We start from the raw sequence: 7,007 nt of genomic DNA on the forward strand, positions 1-7,007 counted from the left end.
GTTTTGAGCTAAATCAATCACAAGTAATGACTATGTCTCAAAAAGTAACAAGTAAATTGAAGAAAGTTGTTGTTTGAGAAATACAAATAATGAGACTACATAAAATGAATAAATAACATGCAAGGAAACAACACTTAAGAAATAGTAGTAAAGAATAAGTAACTAAAAAAAAATAGCAGTAAACAAATTTCGGAGCTTGTTTTGCTATCCTGAATTCAATCTAAAACAGGTGACCTCAGGAAACTCATCATATTTTTTTCTCTGAGCATCGTGTATAAATTTTGTAAAAATTTACTAACACTGCACAGACTCTAGTTTCTTTTGTATCATTTTCATTGACGAAGGTTGAAATAGTTACACATGGTAGTCCGTATAAATTCACTATACTGAACTAGTCTATAATCAAGACATCGTGGGATATCGGAAATAACTCTTCATAGGAGACTCCAATCTTGGTATGACTTGTGGGGTTGGAAATAAAAATCAGAGGGCTACCACAAGATGGAATTTCAAACCTTGTAGATCCGAATTTATAGAGCTAACATCGATTCAATACCAAGCTCCTACAATTAAGAAAAAGACGTGTATTTCTTTTAAAATTGGCATACGTTTTGTTCAAAAATCAGTTTGAAGTGATTTAAGGGGCATAGTGAGGCATCAATATCATTGTTTTATTCCAAAATGACTCGAAGCATGAAAATCTAAACACCTAGTAAGCAACTAGAAAGCTCGACTATGATGCATGAAGAAGAGGAAGAAATGCAACATGATATATCAAAATTACGAGACCAAGTGCAACAAATTTCACTCTCACAAAGAGTAACCAAAATTGAAATGAAACCTAAGATGGATGGTTTGAAGAATGGTTTAAAATGAGACATGGAAGTTTTGACAATGTTGCTACAAGAAATGATTCCTAATGGTGAAAAGGTACTAGATGAAACTCATGATGAGAACAAAAGGAACGGTCATCATGATTTCATAGGCTCTAACTTTAGATTTAAGACCTAACATATTCCAAAGATCGATATGAGTAATTTTGATGCCAAGGATCTGGTAACATGGATACTACAGATGGAGCAATATTTTGATCTCCATAATGTGCAACACACACAAAATGTATGCCTTGCATCTTTATATTTAGAATTTAATCAGTTTGTATGGTATTGATGGCTTTGTTCTCATAAACCACTTGTCACTTGGTCAATTGTTACGGAGGAAATGATAGCACGTTATGAGGACACAAATAACAACACCTTCTTTAGCCAATTGATAAATATCAAACAAAAGGGTTCAATGGCAAAGAACATTGAGGACTTCCAAAAATTGAATATTAGTGTAACACCCTCCTCCCACATCTACCCAAGCAACCAGCCAGTCAGGGTAAACATGCGACGAGAAGCCACTATGATATGATATGACCTCCTAAGTCACGTTAAGGAAGTGGAACCGATGGAAACACACCATATAGACATTCAACATCATCCTCAACAACCAATCCAGCACTTTAGAAAACTTTCCCTTGGGTCCCACTGAAATTTTGGACAACCTAAGCCTTAGTCCCCCTCATACTATAGGTATGAAAGTGTCCAGAGACCCAATGTCGCTCTCACATGCTTGCATGCTAGCGTCCAAAGACTAAATTTTTCAATGCTATGTAAACATCCCCAGGATTTGAGCTACTTTTCCAGGCCCAGAGCCCAGGTCACTGCCCATAAATTCATGACACCTTCAAAACAATAAAATAACATCGAAATGATAGCACTAAAGAAAATACTTGTTTAATATCTTGTCTGGAATCCTACTAGCCATGACAAAAATTTCATCAAACATATCACGAATATGTAATCTGCAAATGTAAATAATAGTTCTGAGCATAGGGGTCTCATGCTTAACTAAGAATCTCTAAGAACCATTGATGTCTCAACACATCAAATTACATTCCATCCATTCGGGAATAGATACATTAATCATTCAATTACAAGTAAAAACATGATGAAGGCTATACATGGCTACTGTCATAAAACACATACATGACCAACATAATAGTAGCATAAATATTCATGACAGTACAACCGTATATACCACATATAATACATCAAAATTCTCATAAAAATATAAGGAGAAATAACCTTTCATTAATGATGCAGAGTCCAAACCCAGGATGGGACATCCACATTCCGCTCGACCGTAGAATGGCTAAGCCAAATCTCTCTTTAACCATTCAACCCTATGCCATATTCCAAGAATAAATATGGGATCTCACAGAACACATAAATAAAAATTTATCTAGGGCTTCCAGAGGCCATGCACCTCAACCCATCAAACAGTGTTTCCATCTCATGGTCAGACATCATAAAACCATCATCAGATTGGTCTCCATCCAAGATTTCCAGGGCTTCAATAGATATTTTCTAAGCAAGCCTTTCAGGACTAGTATCTCAACCCACATGTTATACAGGACTTCTAGAGATTTTTTCTAACCAGAGTTCCCAGGACTAGTAACACAACCCACCAAGGGCTTCCAGAGCATTTGTCCAACCAACGATTCCAAGGCTAGTAACTCAACCCAAGCTGTTATAGGGCTTCCATAGTGTTTGTCCGACCAGGGCTTCCAGGAATAGCAACTAAACCCAAGCTAAGGAAACATGAGAACCAACCAAAAACAAACAATGAAAGTAAACCCACAATCACCATGGTTATCCAGGAAATGGTATGGCTAGGCAATCCTCTGTCAATCCTGACCATCCTCCATGCCAATGATGGATCACAACCAAAAATCCACATGCATATGCCATGCATGGAAAAACTAGTGAAGGAAACATACATGCAACTTGGTACCTATAAGAAAATCTCATGTAGCTTCTGATCTTTATGCCCTCTTGCACTTTCCTTCTCTTCCATTGCATTCTTTCTCTAAGAATCCTAGTATGACACACCCACAAAAAGTGCTCCAAGAAAACCCTAAGTCTCCAAGAGTATGAGAGAGAGAGAGAGAATAATGAGAGAGCTCCAAAATTGAACTGAAAAAAGGTTATGAACTGATCCTTAGAATCCTTTTTATGAATGAGGCCTCTATTTTCTTTATTTTCCATTATTTTCCTCCTCGCATGCAAATTGTGACCTTTCACCTCCTTTTTCTCCTAATTTCCATTATTTTCATAAATAAATGTGTCAAAAATTCCATTTTTCCTTTCCAAAGACTTAGCCATTTGCTATGCGAAATTACTTAGCCATAAACAATCACAAGTGATCCCCATTACTAGGATTTTTCCCAACATTCAGCTTGGAATGAGTGTCCCATCATCTGTGGTTATTATTTTTCCTTTATTAAATTTCATTACATGGAATTTTCACCAGGGCTGTTACAGAACCCTCCCCCTTGGGGGAACACTGTCCTCAGTGTTCAACAACACTTATAACCACAAAATTGTTGTAAGAAATATATATTTTCAATGGAGATGTATAACTTAGCTCGTTGTAGTATTTATAATGATCAACCTATTGAGAAGCAAACCAACATGAAACATAAAAACATAACATCATAATGACATGACACCCATACCACTTATTAGAGCTTTATAACATTTCTCATGGAAGTATTTACATCCATATAGATAATTACATACACCAAACATCACCAAAACATATACCAAAGCACCATGACAAATTTGCTTTACCTCAACTAGAAAACAAGGAAGGATACATAGCCTACATCTGATCTACCATCTCACATGTAGCTTCATGTGGACCAAAGTTCTTCCACTGCACCTTCACTTGCTTGATTTCTTTGTTACGGAGCATGAGGACCCTTTTCTGCAATATACATTGAGGCTCTGGATGGAATTCTCCATCTGGTTCCACCTCCAATATAGACCAGTCAATCACATGATCAACATCTCTAATATACTTCTTAAGCAATGACACATGGAAAACATCATGGACTTCCATTGCCGGAGGTAGTGAAAGTTGATAGGCTACTGGCCCGATACCCTCAATGATACTGAAGAGTCCACAAAACTATGGTGCCAACTTGGCAGATGATCCAATCCGCAAGGAGATATCCTTCAGTTTGATGTGCAAATACACCTGTTCCCCAACCTGCAACTCCTTGAACAACGTGTTCCTATCTACATATATTTTTTTCCTATCTTGTGTTTCCTTTAGATTCTTCTTGATTACCTACATTTCTTGTTCCATGTGTTACACAAAAATATCGTCATCATGATTATTTGCAGTCAGTATGGGTCTATCATTACTTGTACTGTCCTCCTAAGCAAGTCTCAGACCTCAGCTCTTCAAATCAAGCTTTGGAAATGAGAGAAAGACATTAAAAATCAATGTAACTCTGGTTCCGCACTTTCTCTCATGGTCACCTGCGGTCCCGCACCTTCTGTGTACAAAAACTGCGGACCTGACCGCTCTGTCCCTAACGGTGTAGGTGCGGACCCCTGTGAAAGTCAAAAGGCGCAAGTTTTATCTTAAAAAACTCACTTTGGGTTAATTCTAGAGGTTTCTAGAAGGAATTTTGACGTGGATTGTTCGCTCTGAGGTGGTTCATGCATCCCAAAAGAGAAGGAGCTAATCCCTTGATGAGAGGAGCCATCCCTTTGAAGGAGGACCTAGTAAATTCCCTCCATTGCACTATAAATACATGCATTGGGCTGGTTGCTGGGGAGGTTAGAAGCTGAACATTTTTGAGGGTAAATGCTGGTGAAATTAAGACTTCCTAGTTAAGCCTAAAGAGGAGAGATCACATACCTTTTTGGTTTCATTGGGGAGTCAGTGAAACTTGTCAAAGTAGAGGAGACTTCTTGTTGGACCCTGGGAGGAGCTTGTACAACGTCAAGGCAAAGGTTGTAAGATTCTTCTTTTGAATTAATACAATCAAACTCATTTTTCTCAACAAGTATCTTATGTTATTTGTTTCATGGACTCCTTGACTTTCATGCTAAATATGTTTTATGCAATTGGCTTTTCAGGTGCTATTTAATTTGTTTGCCTTGTTTGTGTTTGGAGATCCGCAAAAAGGAGCTCATTTGGATCGAAGGAGCGAGGGCATCCACAAGCTAGCGTTGGACCTAAGGTAGGCCCTAAAAACACTTATTTGCTATTGTTTATTAAAGCATATTTAGAGAAAGATAATGTCTGGTTGGTTTGCTTGTCATTAGGTCTTCTTTAGATTCTAGGAAAGTCTATCTTGTCCGCAAGATCGACTTATTCCGTGTGACAAAATGGCGACCATACTGGGGACTTGATTGTTTTCCTTGTTTATACTTTGACCATTTAAGTATGGGGGATTAATGCACTGCGTAATCCCCCATACTTAAATTCAAAAAGAGTCAAGGGATCTCTACTTAAATGGTTCATGAGGCACAATACTTGCTAAGGTTTTGCAAATGGGGTAGCAAGCTAAGTGGGCTTGATTGTGGGGAAAAACTCCACAGTTAAGCGCGCTTGAGCCAGAGGAGTTCTGGGATGGGTGACCTCCTGGGAAGTCCTGGTTACCGGGTGCAAGCCCCGGAAGTGATGATTGATGCTATGTGATTCGTTCTCCACATTTCACTAGTTTCAATCCCACTTCTTCACCCCTGTGAGCATCACCCGATGCAATGAGTGCTAAGTGAACTATTCAAAAATCATGAGAAATTAGTCAGTTACGACTACCTCTCATGGAAATGGTCATACGTTTGAATGACTTAATTAACGCAGTTGAATCCCAAAAATGATATCTAATATAATGCACTGCGTAATCCCCCATACTTAAATTCAAAAAGAGTCAAGGGATCTCTACTTAAATGGTTCATGAGGCACAATACTTGCTAAGGTTTTGCAAATGGGGTAGCAAGCTAAGTGGGCTTGATTGTGGGGAAAAACTCCACAGTTAAGCGCGCTTGAGCCAGAGGAGTTCTGGGATGGGTGACCTCCTGGGAAGTCCTGGTTACCGGGTGCAAGCCCCGGAAGTGATGATTGATGCTATGTGATTCGTTCTCCACATTTCACTAGTTTCAATCCCACTTCTTCACCCCTGTGAGCATCACCCGATGCAATGAGTGCTAAGTGAACTATTCAAAAATCATGAGAAATTAGTCAGTTACGACTACCTCTCATGGAAATGGTCATACGTTTGAATGACTTACTTAACGCAGTTGAATCCCAAAAATGATATCTAATATAATGCACTGCGTAATCCCCCATACTTAAATTCAAAAAGAGTCAAGGGATCTCTACTTAAATGGTTCATGAGGCACAATACTTGCTAAGGTTTTGCAAATGGGGTAGCAAGCTAAGTGGGCTTGATTGTGGGGAAAACTCCACAGTTAAGCGCGCTTGAGCCAGAGGAGTTCTGGGATGGGTGACCTCCTGGGAAGTCCTGGTTACCGGGTGCAAGCCCCGGAAGTGATGATTGATGCTATGTGATTCGTTCTCCACATTTCACTAGTTTCAATCCCACTTCTTCACCCCTGTGAGCATCACCCGATGCAATGAGTGCTAAGTGAACTATTCAAAAATCATGAGAAATTAGTCAGTTACGACTACCTCTCATGGAAATGGTCATATGTTTGAATGACTTACTTAACGCAGTTGAATCCCAAAAATGATATCTAATATAATGCACTGCGTAATCCCCCATACTTAAATTCAAAAAGAGTCAAGGGATCTCTACTTAAATGGTTCATGAGGCACAATACTTGCTAAGGTTTTGCAAATGGGGTAGCAAGCTAAGTGGGCTTGATTGTGGGGAAAAACTCCACAGTTAAGCGCGCTTGAGCCAGAGGAGTTCTGGGATGGGTGACCTCCTGGGAAGTCCTGGTTACCGGGTGCAAGCCCCGGAAGTGATGATTGATGCTATGTGATTCGTTCTCCACATTTCACTAGTTTCAATCCCACTTCTTCACCCCTGTGAGCATCACCCGATGCAATGAGTGCTAAGTGAACTATTCAAAAATCATGAGAAATTAGTCAGTTACGACTACCTCTCATGGAAATGGTCATACGTTTGAATG

Source organism: Pinus tabuliformis, chromosome 8 (genome assembly GCF_031772625.1).
Source record: "Pinus tabuliformis cultivar Carrire ecotype Pingquan chromosome 8, CPIR1, whole genome shotgun sequence".
Taxonomy (NCBI): Eukaryota; Viridiplantae; Streptophyta; class Pinopsida; order Pinales; family Pinaceae; genus Pinus; species Pinus tabuliformis.